Consider the following 18,681-nt stretch of genomic DNA (forward strand, 5'->3'; position numbering starts at 1 on the left):
TCCACAAATCAGAGGAGCAGAAGACTTCGCCTGCTCCCCCCCAAGTAATGCCCAAAAGTAATTCTGGAAACGTTACAATTACTCCGCAAAAGTAGTAAAATTACTCCTAGTTCTATTACAATCAAAATGTAAAGGAATTACCCACTCGTTACTCAAAAAAGTAATGAATTACAAGTAATTCATTACTTGTAACTAGTTACTTCCAAGCTCTGCCCAGAACTCTTCAGAATTCTGCAGGCAGCTTCACATAAGGCTAAATGGAGGCCTCTGAGGCCCATCAGAGGATGTAAACAAGCACCAGAAAGGCTGGTATGAAGCTCCAAAGTGTTAAAAAATGTATAAGCAAGAATGCACAACACTCAGCCACCTCTTTATTATATTAAAGGAAGAAAGAACAAGAGACAAACCCCCATTCCCCCATTATAAAAGTTAAGATTTTAATTGACCTAGTAAAACTATTGCTGTAACATGTTCTTATATGGATCATAGAGAAATATGAATCCCCTTTACTCCCCCACAAAAAACCCATGGACCTATTTATCTGCAATTTGATAAACTTAATCCACTCTGGAGGGGCTCCTATGCCTGTAAATTTCATCCACGTTGGGCCAAACAGGAACAGTTATGACCATTTTTAGATTCCCGGTTATGGTGAATGGGGGACACAGAGCTTCAGTTTACACAAAGTATCTTGCAATTCAAAACTCAGATTCAAGTGAAGAGAGCACAGGGACACTCAGAAACAGGTCAGATTTTTTTAGAATGCACAGGGTTGGTGTAGACCTCTAAAACTACATATTACATGCCAAACAAATCTGTCTAGGCAAATCTTGCCAGGGCTGGCACCAAAGCGCGGCCAGGTTGGGCCCTGGTCGAGGGCCCACGGCCCCCAAGGGCTCTCATTAGGGGAGGAGTAGCGCTCCCCTTCTACGATCCACAGCATGGTTCCTGCCATGGATGGCAGGGAGGGAGCTTGCAGGCTGCCTGTCTGTTCACTCGCTCCACCTACCTTTGTTGCTGCTGCTGCGCATGTTGTGCGCGGAGGACTACCATCAACCAAGATGGTGGTGGAGGCTTCTTTAAGGGGCTGATACACCTACTGCCATCTTGGTTGATGGAGGCATGCGCATGTGCATAGCATACAGCACATGCGTGCCATTAATCAAGATGGCAGTGGGGGTATCAGCCCCTTAGAGAAGCCTCCACTGCCATCTTGGTTGATGGCAGCCTTGTGAGCACAGCAGCAGACATGAGAGAGGTAGGTGGAACAGGCAGAAGTCACATGCCTGGAGTGCGTGCCTGGCTATGTGTGCCTGGCTACATGTGGGTGCTGGGGCCCGTGTCAGGCTGGCACCAGCTGTTAATCTTGCCCTCTTATATGCTGATGTTATACCCTATATATACGTTAATAGCTATCACTGTTAGCTACTTATTTATTATTTATTTTATTTATTAAATTTATTAGTCGCCCATCTGGCTGGTTGTCCAGCCACTCTGGGCGACGTACAAGATAAAAAACAATACATTAAAACATTAAAATTTAAAACCATAACAGTAAAAACCTAACCCACCCCAAAAGCCTGCCTGAAGAGCCAGGTCTTCAAAGCCCGGCAGAAGCTCATCATAGAAGGGGCATGGCGGAGGTCATTTGGGAGAGAGTTCCACAGGGTGGGGGCCACTATTGAAAAAGCCCTCTCTGTAGTCCTCATCAGTCTAGCTGTTGTAACCGGTGGGATCGAGAGAAGGTCTTCTGAGGTTGATCTTGTTGAGTGGCATCCCTGACGATGCTGGGGGTGCTCATTCAGATAGACTGGGCTAAAACCGTGTAGGGTTTTAAAGGTCAAAACCAACACCTTGAATTGGGCCCGGTAAACAACCGGTAGCCAGTGCAACTCCTTCAGCACTGGAGTGATGTGATCTTGCCAGCGGCTGCCTTTAATCAGACGAGCCACCGCATTCTGTACCAGTTGCAGCTTCTGGACCGTTTTCAAGGGTAACCCCACGTAGAGCGCATTACAGTAGTCTAGGCGAGAGGTGACCAGGGCATGTACCACCGGTGGGAGCAGATGGTTGGGAAGGTAGGGGCGCAGCCTCCGTATCAGATTGAGTTGATACAGTGCCGCCCGGCTCACAGCCGAGACTTGAGCCTCCATGGACAGCTGGGAGTCAAGAATGACCCCCAGGCTGCGGACCTGGTCTTTCAGGGTCAATTGTACCCCGTTGAGCACCAGGTCCAAATCCCCTAACCTTCCCTTGTCTCCCATGAACAGTACCTCGGTTTTGTCAGGGTTCAGTTTCAGCTTATTCCTTCCCATCCAGCCACTCACCAACTCCAGACACTTGGACAGGGTTTCTACAGCCAACCTCGGTGAAGATTTAAATGAGAGATAGAGCTGCGTGTCATCCGCATACTGATGACATTGCAGCCCAAATCTCCTGATGATTGCCCCCAGCGGCTTTATATAGATGTTGAACAGCATCGGGGAGAGGATGGAACCCTGTGGCACCCCACAAGTGAGAGGCCAAGGATACGAGACCTCATCCTCCAATGTCACTCTTTGGTACCTACCAGAGAGGAAGGAATGGAACCACTGCAATACAGTGCCCCCCATGCCTAACCTCTTCAGGCGGTCCAGGAGGATAACGTGGTCAACGGTATCGAAAGCCGCTGAGAGATCAAGGAGGACAAGGAAGGTGCATTCGCCCCTATCCCACGCCCTTCTCATACCATCTACCAAGGCGACCAAGGCTGTTTCAGTCCCATGTCCAGGCCTGAAGCCCGATTGAAATGGATCCAGATAATCCGCTTCTTCCAAGTGCGCTTGCAACTGCTTGACAGTGACCCTTCTAAAAAGCAAATGATAATTTCATATACATGGAAGTAGAATGTTAAGGGTAAGACAGTCTAGTAGTGAAATGTATGGAGTTATATAGGAAAGCTGCAATGCACAGAACATTAAAGTCTTCCAGTGATTACTGTGGGGAATTATTTCCATCCCAAGCAATGGATTTTGGAATAGCATTTCCATATGCAGAATGGTAGACTGGAATGAAAGCATAGCTGCTTGGAAGGTGCTGTAGCTCTGTGGTAGACACAGAGTATGTTTTGTATACAGAAGGTCCAACATTCAATCGCTGATCTTTCCAGTTTAAAGAATTAGCATAAGCCCAGGGAATTGATTTTTTTCCCCAAAGAAGAGCCACAGCTCAGTGGAGCACATTGTTCACATGGACAAGAAGCCAGGTTCAAACTTGATTCAAATGATCTCAGATAGCAAGACTGGAAAAAAGTCTGTCTGAGAGTTGTGACCAATCACAACAGGCTGTACTGTTAACAAATGCTGGGAGACTCTCCTTTGCAGAAAAGCTGCTGGGTTTCAGGGGGAGGTGTATATGGACCAAGTGCTTTCTGGCTCCGTTCTTCTCTTCTCCCTCCCTACTATTCCATGTTTAAAAAAAAGCCTTGGAGGGTAATTGCTGTTAGTTGAAATATACTAGCACCTACTGAATTGCAAGGCATCCTCAGTCAGCATGGCTAATGAGCCCTACCTCAGTTATTTAGTTGTAGTATAATAAAGGAAAACAGAATGTGTTTAAGTTAAAATGCAGTAGTTACACTGTTACTGTACTATGAGGATCTGCAACAGACAAGATTTTCAAGAGGTGCCATTTCTACATCCTTTTCTACTGTACAAAGTGATTTGCAATTCTCCTCTCATTTGTCCTTGCAACAATCCTATGGATAAAGAAAGATATAGACCACTGTTAAAGTCCTACTTTAAGCAGGACCTCTGGCCTGTTTTTCACATTCCTATGCTTGGAACACCACACCACAAACTCCTTTTCACAAACATGCACATACATGTTTTAAAAAGACAGTTTGCTATGTAGCTTTAGAGAAACATAAGCCCCAAACTCTAGTGGGGATACAAAACTAGTAATGCAGTTCTCTGGATTGTGGCCAAAGTAATCAGCTCATCTACATGATATTCAAGTAAATTTGAACCTAAATTTCTCACATCCAACCCAAACACAGTATTCACTGTACCATGCTGCCCCTTGGTGGCTTAAGACATGAACATTGGTAAAAATGTACTAATTGTCATAATGTAAAAATTGTGGGTGATGCATTGTAGGCCACCCTCTGCACCAATTCTACTGTGCTCCTTTTTTCTTCTTTCTATACCCTATGCTACTATCAAATGAATGACATAATACCAGGACATATAAGTCCTCTCCCCCTTTATCCAACTATTCACTAATAGGCAAAAAACCTTGCGGTTTAGGAAAGTACCTATAGCCCAGACATATTTCTATCAAACTTTAAAAAGCAGGGAAATTGGGCAACTCTAGTGAATGCACCAGGGGAGCAGGAGACCTGACCTCCTCTCTGAGATATTGTACTGCCCTACAAATGTGTAAAAATGCAAACACAATTTGGGTTGGTCTTTCACAGTCCAATCCACTTCCTGTGTAACTTGGAAGAATTTGGTAACATGTACCTCTGAGCATATGGTGAGTGGAATTATATTTTGTATGTTTCTTGGTGTTTTTCTTACTTTAATTCTTTCCTATGTTACTAATGTTTCTACAGAGAATCTAAACTAGAAAATTTTATTTCCCTCATTATTCATCCTAGAAATCTGTATAAAATTTATTTTTTATTTTCAAAGCTAATGTTAATGTCATATGATGGTGAAGACAGCCTTTTGTGTTTCAAACTGGAGGTTATGTGCTATTTCTAACAGTGGAATCTGAAACTGCAGTTTGATGTAAAATCAGACTGGTTCCAATATGTTGCTACTTCAGCAATGTCTCTAGCTGTTGGGAAAAAGAGGATGCATGTTTTCATCCTGCTATGTTTAAACCACTTCATTTAAGGAAAGGTGGCACAGTCAATTAAAAACATAGAGCACACCTAGAATTTTGCTAGAATATATTTCACCTCCCACTGTTTTATCTTGTGCAACTGAGACATTCCTCATGTCCCCTGAAGACTATTCTGCAGAATAGTCAGTGCAGTTATTTCACAATTATGTTTGGAGTTTTTTTAGTGTAAATTTTGCAAAGTGTTGCTATACGTCACATATTCACAGAAATATAAACAATAGAACATGATTTCCTATAGGAAACTTCACTAAAATTGCAAAGTAAATCAGACATATTTAAAGTGACCATCTTAACTACATCAACTGTTTCAATAATGTTGATTCCTCCCTGCTAAAACAAGATCAGCACAGGACATGTCTTGTTTCTGTTATTTGGGCTGACAATAGGTGTTGCCACCACTCACCATATGCTCAGAGACACATGTTACCAAATTCTTCCAAGCTACACAGGAAGTGGATTGGACTGTGAAAGACCAACCCAAATGGTGTTTGCATTTTGACAAATTTGTAGGGCAGTTCAATATCTCAGAGAGGAGTTCAGGTCTCCTGCTCCCCTGGTGCATTCACGATAGCTGCCCAATTTCCCTGCTTTTTAAAGTTTGATAGAAATATCTGTGGGCTATAGGTACTTTCCTAAACCACAAGATTTTTTGCCTATTAGTGAATTTCTCTGCTTTTTAATCTGGGAGGTAAGAAATGGGATCCTGTGCAAGTTTGCAGAAAATGGATTGATCATTTAAATGCTTATTGAGTTCAGTGGGATCTAGTCCTGTGCAATCATGCTTAGGATAGGTAAAACTGACTGGGGGGAGATAGGAAGGGCTGGAGTGGGCAGGGGAGGAGGAAGAAGGCAGAGGGGAGGGGAGGAGGAAGGGAGAGGAGAGGGGAAGGAGGGGAAAGGCAGGTCTGATTATTTGCATGCTTATTGAGTTTAATGGGATTTACTCCTATGCAATCACGGTTAGGATAGGTAAAACGGACTATGGAGGAGGAGGGGAGGGGGAAGGGGTGGATTTGAGGGGGCAAAGGAAGGGGGAGGGGACTGGAGGTTTGATCATTTGCATGCTTATAGAGTTCAGTGGTATTTACTCCTGTGTAATCATGCTTAAGATAGGTAAAACTGACCATGAAGAAGAAGGGGAGGGGGAGGGGATTGGAAGGGGATGGGGATAGGGATGGGGAGGGAGGGGAAAGGAAGGGGAGGGAAGGGGCAAGACGGAGGGGATAGGAGGGAGGAGAAGGGAGGGTGGGTTTGATCAGTTGCATACTTTGAGTTCAATGGGATTTATTTCTGTACAATCATGTTTGAAAATGGAAATGGACTGCGTTCAAGTCAATCCCAACTTATAGCAACCCTATGATTAGGATTTTCATGGTAAATGGTATTCAGAGGTGGTTTTACCATTGCCTACCTCTGAGGCTGAGAGGCAGTGACTAGCCCAAGGTCACCCAGTGAGCTTCATGGCTGTGTGTGGATTCGAACCTTGGTCTCCCAGGTCATGAAAAAGGCAAATTCCATGCTAGAGATAATTAGGAAAGGTATTGAAAATAAAATAGCCGATATCATAATGCCGTTGTATAAATCTATGGTGCGGCCGCATTTGGAATGCTGTGTACAGTTCTGTTCGCCTCATCTCAAAAAGGATATTATAGAGTTGGAAAAGGTTCAGAAGAGGGCAACCAGAATGATCAAGGGGATGGAGCAACTCCCTTACGAGGAAAGGTTGCAGCATTTAGGGCTTTTTAGTTTAGAGAAAAGGTGGGTCAGAGGAGACATGATAGAAGTGTATAAAATTATGCATGGTATTGAGAAAGTGGATAGAGAAAAGTTTTTCTCCCTCTCTCATAATACTAGAACTCATGGACATTCAAAGAAGCTGAATGTTGGAAGATTCAGGACAGACAAAAGGAAGTACTTCTTTACTCAGCGCATAGTTAAACTATGGAATTTGCTCCCACAAGATGCAGTAATGGCCACCAGCTTGGATGGCTTTAAAAGAAGATTAGACAAATTCATGGAGGACAGGGCTATCTATGGCTACTAGCCATGATGGCTGTGCTCTGCCACCCTAGTCAGAGGCAGCATGCTTCTGAAAACCAGTTGCCGGAAGCCTCAGGAGGGGAGAGTGTTCTTGCACTCGGGTCCTGCTTGCGGGCTTCCCCCAGGCACCTGGTTGGCCACTGTGAGAACAGGATGCTGGACTAGATGGGCCACTGGCCTAATCCAGCAGGCTCTTCTTATGTTCTTATGTTCTTATAGTCCAACACTGAGCCAGGCGAGGGGCAGGGAGGCTAGGAGGAGAGGAGATTGGATGGGTGGGCACTAGGCAGAGGGGAAGCCCTTTTCTTTACGAAAGGAAAACATTGTGAACAGTAACATTGCTTTTCAGCATTTCCCCCACCTTTTTATTCTACAGCAAACACATGTAGCCTCCCACCCAAATTTAAGCCAAAGCTATCCCTAGCCACATCCACACCAGACCTTTATTTCACTTTGGACAGTCATGGCTTCCTCCAAGGAATCCTGGGAAGTGTACCTTGTGAAAGGTGCTGAGAGTTGCTAGTAGAGGTTCTATTCCCCTCACAGAGATACAACCCCCAGAAGAGGGGCTGACTGTTAAACCACTCTGCCCACTGGAGCTCTGTCAGGGAAACAGGAGTCTCTTTACCACTCTCAGCACCCTTCATAAACTACACTTCCCAGGATTCTTTGGGGAAATCCATGACTGTCTCAAGTCAAAGAAAGGTCTGGTGGGGGTGTGGCCATCTGATTAGGCAAGCCAAACAGCTGTGAGTCTGGCTTTTAGAACACTGGCAGTTGGTTCTTACTGAACGTGTCCGATGTTATAATAGACTTCAATGTTAAGTTTCTTAAATTAATTAAAAATCAGCCAGGCATTTTTTAAACTTTTAAACTGCAGAAGATGAAGGTCAGAGTATAGGGCAAGGTCAGTAATAGGATTCCAGGTCCTTTGTGAATATGGCTGATTTTTAATGAATTTCAACAGATTATGAGAACTCTGACAGAAAAAAGTCCAAAAGGGCTCTGGGTTTCCCCCCCTCTGTTTTTAGACTCTGAACTCTCTGTTCTCTCTGACTGTTTTGTGTATCACCATGAAAATTGAGAGGGTTGTTAAGCAAGCATTTCTGAGTTCAGGACTATAAGTTTTGTAAGGTTTTGTTTTGAAATGAGCTTATGGGAAGCCTCAGAATGGCATGGGGGATATTTTCAATTTAACATTGCGGAATGCAAAAAATCCACTCTCGTGGCTGTATAATACAGTATCTGTGATACAATATACTTGTTTGGTCACTTCCACACCTATGTTCATTAACAATAATTTTTTTTTTAAGAATGTGAGAAAAAAGAAATCAAAATATGCATGTAACAGATAAGTATTTTGGTAAGTGTACTGGGTTATCCAAGATGAGGAGTATTTGCCAGTAGAAAAATATAGATTAATAATGTTAATAGTTTACAAAACAATCCAACTCCCTTTTTGGGGGGAGGGTGTATTGGGCAGAGGTTTCCCTCCACCCAAACCTGCCAGCCTCCAAAGGATTCTGCCTGTAGAGTTACACCAGCATCACTCTGATGGCACAGAACCCCCATCTGTCAAATATGCAGGAGAGCTGCCAGTGGAAAGCCCTGGGCAAGGAGGGGCTAAGTTGGCCCAGGATTCATGGATCCTCAGCCAGTCCCACAGCCATCACATGATGCATCAGACCTGACATAGGCCTAATCGCTAAGTCAACTTCAGGTTTGTACAGTGATCTGCCTGCTCCCCACGTTCTGCCCCAGCAGTCATGTTTGATAGAGCTGCCGATGTGGAAGTGGCTTCACTGCTATGTTAAGCCCCAGCAGGCAGAGTTAGGATTGCACCCTTGGATGTTTGGTCTCGGGTTTGTGAGAAGGCTAAAAAAGAATATGCTAAGTGTCTGTAGGTCACTTAATTTTATTCTGGCCTACACAATGGGTTCATTCACACGGGAGCTAAACTTCGTATTAAAAATGTTTTTTTTCTTTGTCGGTTTCATTGTTTCTTGTCAACTGCACGCCTCTCCCAGCTGGAGCTGGAGAGCATGGGGGTGCAATTGATACAAAACTGATTAGAGGGGGGAGTGAGTGAAGCAGGCAAACAGCACTCCAATGCGGGAGGACAGAGCAAGGTGAAAGTAGCTGATTAAGCTGCAGGTTAAGTCACTTTCGCATTATCAGCAAATTGGGTTATGGATTAAAAGAAGGCTGTGTCATAGTTCTGCTTGCCTGCAACATCGTGTGAACCATGCAGATTAAACGGGGATGCACGTAGCACCAATCTCACAGTAATTTGCCGTGTGAATGAGCCCAATTTCTAACTGTAATTGTTACAATTGAAAGCTCAGTATGAATCCAATATTTGAGCTATGAAATCTCTACACGTGTGGCCCCTGAAATATTCTGTACCCAGTTTTTTTATTAACAGCAGATGTAATGCATTATGAGAATGAACTACTACTACTACTACTACTACTACTACTAATGGCTGCGATCCAAAAGGCTGCTCATGGTGTGTGATCACAATGGTCTCTGATACAGTCAAAAAATGTGAAAGTTCTGGCTTGTAGGCAGCAAGAGTTGTGTGCCTCTGTGGATCCCATCCGTCATGACGGCATTTACCACATAGAAGCTAGCTGCTTTACCTTTTATCCTTGCAAACATAATCTCTGTTGATATTACAGCTACAATCATAGTGGAAGAGGTGTTACAAGGCAATATGGAGGCTCCCAAATTTGCCTGCAATTCATGTATGCTTTTAATTGGAAAGAATTGCACTGTCTGCACATAGAAATTAGGATTTATGTCATTTTATCTAGAGAATAATTTTCTCACTGGGGAAAAAATTAAAACACAATTTAATCAAGCATTAATTTACCATTAATGCATTCATAAGTTATCTTACACTGTCTACAAATGTCAGTAATCCTATTTGTGTATGCATTTAAATACAACTCAGTTACTTCCTTTCTTCCTACTCCTACAATAAAGACTCATCTCCATTCTCATGATATTACAGTATCACTATGACAACAATCGTACTGTTTTAAGAATGCTTAGAAAGGGAGAATGAATGTGATCTTATCTGTGCAAGTATGCCTGCAAAAAAATTATGGTAAATGAAGGGGAGCTGAAGAGAGACAAAACAATACATGTACACGCACAATATTCGTTGAGATTCACATAAAGGCCATTATTGAAAGCCAGCAGAAGCACACAATTTTGAGTTTATCATGGTATATTCTAAGGTTTGCAATCGTACACCCAGTTAAATAGTCCTTAAGCAAGCATATCTGGGTGCAGAAGGGCATCCTATATGTACAGTGGCTGGTAAAATATTTACACTGAGCTGGAGTACCTGCTTTCTTTTCAATGATACTCCTTATGTGTTTTAAGGTTGTGCACTATGAGCACCAACACCTTGCTCTCAGGAGAGGTTTAGACAGTCTAACTTGGATTGTTGAGATCTCCTTATTTAATAAATTCTCTTTTTAACAATCTATACTTTTTCATGCTCCTATGGGGTTAAGAGCATGTGGAATTCTGTTCAGAACTTCATAGTTACATACATATTGTAACTCTGAAATCACAGGTGTTTGGAAACTATGGGGAGTTGGATGAGTTGGACTCAATATAGACAAGATAGAGATGTTGATGGGTAGTCCAATTAATGGAGCAGTAGATGACTTGTGTTCTGCAGAAGGTGTGTAGTAATGGGGTACTCCTAGATTGAGCTGTTTCTGGAACCTGAGTGACATCTTTCATGAACATATGGTGGTGTGTCTGTGGCTATTCCTGGAGAAGGACAAACTGGTCACTGGCATTCATGTCTTGGTAACATCCAGGCTGGAGTACTATAACATGAGGCTGCCTTTGAAGTCTGCTTGAAAACTTCAGTTAGTTGAAAGTGCATTCATCTGCATATAAGTAGGAGGAGGCTAATTGTAGCATATCATACATGCACTGAAGAAACTGCACTGGCTCATAATTTTCCAAACACAATTTGAAGTGCTTATTTTTACACTAAAGTCCTAAACCAACCTTGATCCTCCATGCCGTTGGGAGTGCCTTCACCCATAACATCCTCTCTGTGCTCTTTTATTACCAGAAGAGACACTGCACTGAAACCTTTACTGATCAGATGTTGAACAGCAGGGTTTACTCAGTAATGATACCCATGTTATGGAATTCCTTCCCCAGAGAATTTATCAGAATACTCCCATGTTTTCTTTTAAAGAGGATGCCAAAAGACTTTCAAGGAACCTTTGAGAGTGTTACTTGAGCTGTTTGGTCCAGGTGATTTACCAGCTGCTGAGAAGTATGCATATAACTGTTCATAGTTATGTATACTGATGTATGTTAATGTTCCTTCAGTAGTTTTCTTCCTTGCAGTTGTGTTATTGCTTCTTTTTACTACATTTACTGTTATCTGTTAGTAGTTTTGATGTTTTTATATTTGCTGTTGAAAGCCACCCTGAGGACTAATCTCAGCCATGTTGAAAGGGGAAAAAAGACATATATAATAACTAAGATAAAGTTTTGTACATATGGAGTGTGTATGTGTAAGTTTATAGCGTGGGATATGTACAATATAAAGGTGGACTGGAAACCCATGAGAGCCAACTGACAGGCACTGTGTGTCCAAATGCAGTAGATATTCTCCTATGTTTGTATATTGAGGGAGAAGGTTTCTGTCTTTTATTAACTGCCTTCCTTGAAGGCATTTTCTCAGTGTTAACTTTTCAGGCTTTCAAGGTGGCAGATAAGGTCATAAGCAGCTTAAAGACCAGATTCTACAATGAGGTGCAGATCACAGCTTACACGTAGACCAGCTCACAAACAGTGAATTATGTCAGAGATAATACACAGGGCCTCAAATCATTGTTTGAGCCTTGCAAATGCAGAAGCCATCCTGTCTCTTGTCAACTTTTCCAAGGACTCACCTAACAGAACAAATGAGCAGCCATTTGATAATTTGGAAATAGTTGACAATTGTTAGCATGCATTTAGGTTGTATTGTCACCAAGTGAAAAGGTCAGAAGACACTCATGAGCAATGTCACGTGGGTCATGGAGACTGTCTAAGGAAGAATGGAATCTTAGACTTTCCTTCCATGAACTTATTTAATTATCTTTAGGATCTATGCCCAATTTTGGATGACAACCCTTTCCCCAACAGCTCCCTGCATCCCATCCAACATTGTTCAGGAAGGCCTTCCCACCTCTTCAGAGAAGCTTTTTGGGAATGAGGGGGTCTGCTTGAGCTGGGAAGAGCCAGAAAGCTTTCATTCCATGAACATCTTTCACCTAACTTCTCTTAGGATTCAAGCCTAGTACTCACACCATATGTGCTGAGGGGCCTGCTATGTCCATCTGAAAAGCCCACAAGAACTAGAGCACAACAGTGGGAGAAATTACTCTGCTCCTGATAGTGGCTGGACACAAGACAGAGACGGTGTGGCAAGACCTGAGGTAGAGAACAAAGATATGGGCCTTAATATAGTGTTTAAATACACGTTCAACAATAACAAGCACTTTCAAAAAATCAGACTGAGTCTGAGGTACTGCACAACTACATACTTTGGCTCGTTCCTTGTCCTTCAGAGACAAACTATGATGTCTGCTCACTTGGAAATGTTGGAGGAAAAGCAAGAAGGAGAAGGACCATATTGTCTCTCCTGCAAAGAACTCTTGAAAGCACAATTCTACAATAATGTCCAGTGATGAAAATGAAAAGAGTGGAGCAGGGATGATACAGTTCGAAGTCTCTGCTCTTTTATACTTTGATTCAGAGCCAGAAGATAACAGACTGTTCAATTTTAAGGTGGTTGAAATGGAGCTGTAGGCATATGTGTGTATGCTGGAGTAAAAATATTTTAAGAGTATTATAATTCAGTAGTCAGCTGGCTTAACATTACAGATGACTGGTAGTTCAAGGTGGCCATTTCTTTATAAATTTACCATTTGTTCTGTTTGCCCTTAAGAGTCTCTTCAGAGAGGATGTTTAGCAGAACTGGGCCCTTTCTTTCGTGCTAGGAGAACTTGCCTGTTGCCTTGAAATGTTGAGATGATTTTTTTAACAAGAAGCAACAGTAGCAAGATATTGTTATTTGAGTTGCCACTGCAACTGACCAGCCTCTCTTCTCACCTGTAATGTAGCAGGAAGATGAGGATCTGGAAGAGGGCCCAGATGTGGAATAGCATGAGCAGAATCCTGAGGAAGAAGGCATTGAAGCAGATAAGCCCCATGAAGATTTGTACAAATAAACACTTTTATGTCTAATTTCAATTATATGATCATTTTAAAAAAAACCATATGGGAAAATGAAGAATATAAACAGGAGCAGCTTTTAGTTTTGACCATTAAAACAAAAATGGAAAAAGAAACATATATAATGTTGTGCTTATCCTCAGCCAAAAGATGGCCAACAGAGTTGTGCTTTCTTCAAAAATAAGGAATTATCCTTCAACCTTCTTTTGTTTCTTTAGAAACAAATGTCCATTCCATGCACATAGCCCATCCTAACAGCCAGATACTTTGGTTAGCTCCTCTAGAGTATCAATTTGGTGGTCTATCTTCTGTAAAAATTTCTGTCTGTGCTGTCTGGTCTCTTCTCTTCCCATGGTGAAGGAGGTCTGCTGGTGAAGGTGGGGAAAAAGACGAAAAAAGAAAAAGAAAAACAAGGTTGTGTATTTTTGTACATAACTGAAGCATGAGCACTTTCAGTCATGTTAAGTGCTGGTCTGAATTTCAATTTTTATATTATGTGGATAAATGACTGGTGCTCCTCTGATATTATTACCCATTCCATACCCATTGGTACATTGTTCATGATCATTTTATGTAGCCATTCTCATATAGATGTACTTTTGACACCTGCTTGTCCAGTTACTTTGGATACATTTCAGCTTGTGCAGTCTGAGATGTGAGCAGAATTGTGGGATTGGGAAGGTCTATCCTTTGCCTAACAAAATCTGCCAGAGGCAGCCTAGCCAAGTGACTGATGGGATAGATAAATTTCTCCTTGTATCAAGGTGTAGTTGAAGAAAGTTTAAAAGAGGCAGTAGTGAGACCATTATTGAAAAAGTCCTCCCTTGACCCCACTATAGTGGATAATTTCCAGCTAATCTCTAAGATTCCATGTTTAGGCAAGGTGTTCAAGCATGTGGTGACCTCTCAGCTCCAGAGCCCTATGGATGATGCTGATATTCTGGATCCATTTTAATTGGGATTCAGGCCCAGTTAATAGATGGAAATAGCCTTCATTACCAACTCACCCTGCTAGACAATCTTCACCAATAATTTGATAGGGGGAGTGCATCCCTGCTGGTTCTGCTGGATTTCTCAATGGCTTTTGATGTCATGAACTATAGTATCCTTCTGGAATGTCTGGCAGGAGTGGGGATTGGAGACACTGAGTACAGTAGTACTAGTCCTGGAGGAACAGTTGCAGAAGGTGGTTCTGAGGGATGTCTTCAGTATTGGCCTATGGGTTTCACAAAGTTCTATTCTGCTCCTCATGCTTTTCAACATCTGATTGAAACCACTGGCAGAGATTTCTAGGGATATGGAATATGATGTCATCAATATGTGGATGATATCCAGTTCTATCTCTTCTTTCCTTTGTATTCCAGGGAAGCTGCTGAAGTTCTGAACTGGTGTCTTGAGCAAATAATAGGTAGAGGCATAACAAACTGAAACTTCCTCCTTGTAAGACTGAGGTACTCCCGATCAATAGAACAGCTAACCCAGGAGTAGGGATTCAATCAGAAATAGGGTAGAACTCCCCTTGAAATCAAAGGTTAATAGTTTGGGAATGCTTCTAGATCCAGCTTTAACCAGTCATGACCAGAAGTGCTTTTGTTCGTCTGAAAGCAGCACTTCTGCGGCTAGCCCTGTGCATGCTTCCCCTTCTGGTTCAGAGTCATCCATCATTCATCAAAGAGGAATCTGACTGCTGGTCCCTGGCATAAGTCAGTTTTACACCTATCTATACTTGAACAGAACAAAAAATCCTTCCCCATGCAAAAAAAGGGAATGAGGTAGTGACGATAGAAGTTTGCTACTATTATTAAATCTGTTTAGCCTACTGTCAATGTAAAAATGTACCCAGCCCAGTTATATTAATATTATTTAAATTTATATCCTGTCTTCCTTAAGTAAGTCTCTACTTAAAAGGCTTGTTGGAAGAGGAAGGTCTTCAGTAGGCACTGAAAAGATAACAGAAGTGATGCCTGTCTAATATTTAAGGGGACAGAATTCCAAAGGATAGATGCCACAGCACTAGAGGACGAATTCCTATATTGTGTGGAATGGACCTCCTAATAAAATGGTATCTGCAGGAGGCCTTCACCTGCCGAGCGCAGTGATTGACTGGGTATATAAGGGGTGAGACGATTTTTCAGGTATCCTGGTCCCAAGCTTATATACCAAAACCAGCACCTTGAATTCAGCCTGGTAGCTAATTGGTAGCCAGTGTTATTCTTACAGCAGCAGGTAACATATTAGTGATATCCTATCCCAGTAAGCTGCCACAATTTTATGCCAACTGAATCTTCTGGACCAACATCAAGGACCGCCCTACAGAGAACACAATGCAGTAATCCAACCTGGAGGTTATAAGTGAATAGATAACAGTGGTCAAGCTATCCCAGTCCAGAAACATCCATAGCTATTCTTACCAGCCCAAGCTAGCAAAAGGCACTCCTAGCCACTGAGGTCACCTGGATCTCTAGTGACAGAGATGGATCCAGAAGCACCTTCAGACTATGAACCTGATTACGAACCCATCCAAAGCAGGTTGACCAGTTATTTTTATTTATTTATTTAAAATATTTCTATCCCACTCTTCTACACACACACACACACACACACACACACACACACACACACACACACACACACACACACACACACACACACACATACACACACACACACACACACACTTGTGATTAACAGAATCCTTACAGGGATCCAGAGCAAGCTGAACCTGGGTTCAGTTGTAAAACTAAGCCAAACCATGGCTTAGACCTGGATAGCATGGCAGCAGCAGGACCAGGGAGGGGGGCATTGTGGCTGTGATCTTCACTCAGGGAATGCATCTGTTTCCTCATTTGCAATAAGCTATAGTTTGGCTTTGCATTACACGTGAACCATGTAAACCAGGTCAGTATGTTAAAAACAAGAAATTATTTTGAGATTCAGCGGAGAACAAGATACATGAAGGACCAAAGCAACGTCTTAGAAGAACGTAAGCCTACAATTAAAAAAAAAAAAGTAACGCCAGATCAAAGGTTATTTTGGTCACAAATGGACTTATATCAACAGTATCAAATCAAATCAAAATAGGCTCTATATTTATGGGACTAAATGTACTATTCTTCACCTAAAGCGTGTTAATTAAGCTATAATGTTTGAAACACCTACCTCAAAACCTGTAGAAATTTAAATATAGTGTAGGACAACAGAATTTTTAAGGGTGTCAGCTTTGTCTTAAATCATAATTACTTGTGTACAACCTTTTCCTAAGGGATTTTCTCAGCTTAGCTAATTGCATTTCTTCATTATTTTTATTAAGAAATATTATAGATAAGCATAACATGCAATTTGACAAACAAACAAAAAACATTTTTACTTACAGATTTTATATTACCTTGACAAAATTCTGCAGTGGGGAAAAAGTGTTCAACTACCAAAAACAAACCATCAAACCTTTGAATTAAATTATACTTAATCTAAACAGCTGTGCACAACACAAAGAAATTCCTCTCATTGGTGATAAACTATTTCTGATGCCAGTGAAGTCACAGGAAAGAGTTCTCATTGTGATTATTGATAGGGTACCATTATTATTGCTAATACAGAACAGAAAATTTGAATAGGATCTGAGAAAAGCTACTCCAGTTATTCCAGAAAATGGAAATCTCTTACTGTGAATTTCTGTCCTGTGAGCCTTCCAGATGGCATTCCTGTAACACAGGATAGTGCCTTCTTCTGGAGGTAGCATTGTAATGCTCAGGGTGGCGGGGGGAAGGAAGGAATGTCTCACCTCCCAAAACAGACTGAAAAATGAGTAAATCCTGTTGACCCCTACAGAACCTGCAACAAACTAACACCCACACCAAGCAGGACTAATGTTAAGAACAAAACTGAAAACTTTAAAAAAATCAGTTATGGGATAGAACAGAAGCATCTCCCAGGAAGCCTTGTCTACCACCCCGCATGAACAGTGAAGGCAGAAGCTGTAAAGAATCCATCGTGACAAGAGCAAGCAAATGGAATATCCTCCAAAAGACGAAGAGAACAGAAATTCACAGTAAAGAAATTTCCATTTTCTCCTGAGGCTTCCAGAAGCCATTCCTGTACCTTAGGATATGTCAGAGCAGTAATGCTAAAAGTGGGCTTCCAGAATCAGCTTAGGGCTGTGGAACTACCCTCTGTAGCACCTTTCTGTCAAAGGATGTGGCAATTGAAAGGTATAGGTGGTATTCTATGCTAGTCCTACTCAGAGTAGACCCACTGAAGTTAATAGACACAGCTATTAACTTAGATTCAGTAATTTCAATGTCCTCTGAGTAGGACTTAGCTGAATACAACTCTATTTGTCTAGTCTACAGTGCTTAGGGAAAGTATGCAGGGAAACCAACATGGCTATCCTGCAAATGTCAGTAGGGTAGATCCCATGGAATGCCGCAGGCATGGCCACCCCCCTCAGAGGATAGGCTGAATCTTCCCCTGGCAGCTGCTTCCTTATGTGCTCCTTTAACCATCTAGAAATTGTAGCTTTAAGAGAACTCGTTCCGATAGATTTGCCATCTAAAGAAATGAATCGGCTTCAGACTTCCTGCAAACTGCTGATCTGTTCAAATAAAAGCAAAGTGCTTTACAAACATCTAAGGTATGTCAGCAGTGCTCTTGTGAACGAGTATGAATGACTTTGAATGAGGAAAAATTATTTCCTGAGCACTACTGAAGAACAAAGTCACCTTCTGAACAAAGGCCAGATCTGCCTGAAAGTCACTTTGTCACAGTGAAAAATACACAACTGGAGATTGGAGCACAGCATTCCTAACTCTAACTCCTAGCTCTTAACTCCAACACTCACATGGTGGAGATTATGGCCACCAAGAAAAATGTCTTTAGTGTGAGTAGATTTAACAAACAAGTGGCCAGAGGTTCAATAAACTTGCCCATAAGTACCGTAATCCCCCAATTCAAATTCCACATGAGAAACCTGTGGATTGTAGGTTGATTCAAGAGAGCCACCCTCTTCAAGAAACAAGTGAGAGGGAAAGGACCCTTACACCCTAGGAAGCCATTAAGAACTGCCAGTTGTACTTTATAGTGTTGATGCTAAGACCTGTGTCCAGCCCTGTTTGTGAGAAACCTAGTATGTCCTTGATTTTTGCAGCTCTGGCTCCTTGTATTGTGAAAGGAATGTTTTCCAAGTCACTAAGTACACTTATCTGAATGATGGAAATATGCACAGCAGCTAGCCTCAATAGCCCATCTATTCTAACCATCATCATTCAACTTCCAGGCTGTCAGTCAGAAGAGTTCCAGGTGAGGATGCAGGACTGCATCCGGTGTTACTAGATCCTTTCTGCAAGGGTAATCTCCAATAGTTTTGCTCTGCCATGTTTCTGAGTTTTGGAAGCCATGAGTGAGGACTCATAAGATTACCATTGCACCTGTTATCTTGATCTTCTATATGACCTATGGCAAGAGGAGGATTGAGGGAATCATTCAGTG

The 18,681-nt window shown here is 42.0% G+C and overlaps 1 protein-coding gene across 2 annotated transcripts in view; it reads right to left on the reverse strand.

The window, feature by feature from the left end:
- Positions 1-18,681, reverse strand: part of BEND5 (BEN domain containing 5) — a 1,596,389-nt gene that overhangs the window by 1,197,385 nt on the left and 380,323 nt on the right. The window lies entirely within an intron of this gene.

Source organism: Rhineura floridana, chromosome 6, assembly GCF_030035675.1.
Source record: "Rhineura floridana isolate rRhiFlo1 chromosome 6, rRhiFlo1.hap2, whole genome shotgun sequence".
NCBI lineage: Eukaryota > Metazoa > Chordata > Lepidosauria > Squamata > Rhineuridae > Rhineura > Rhineura floridana.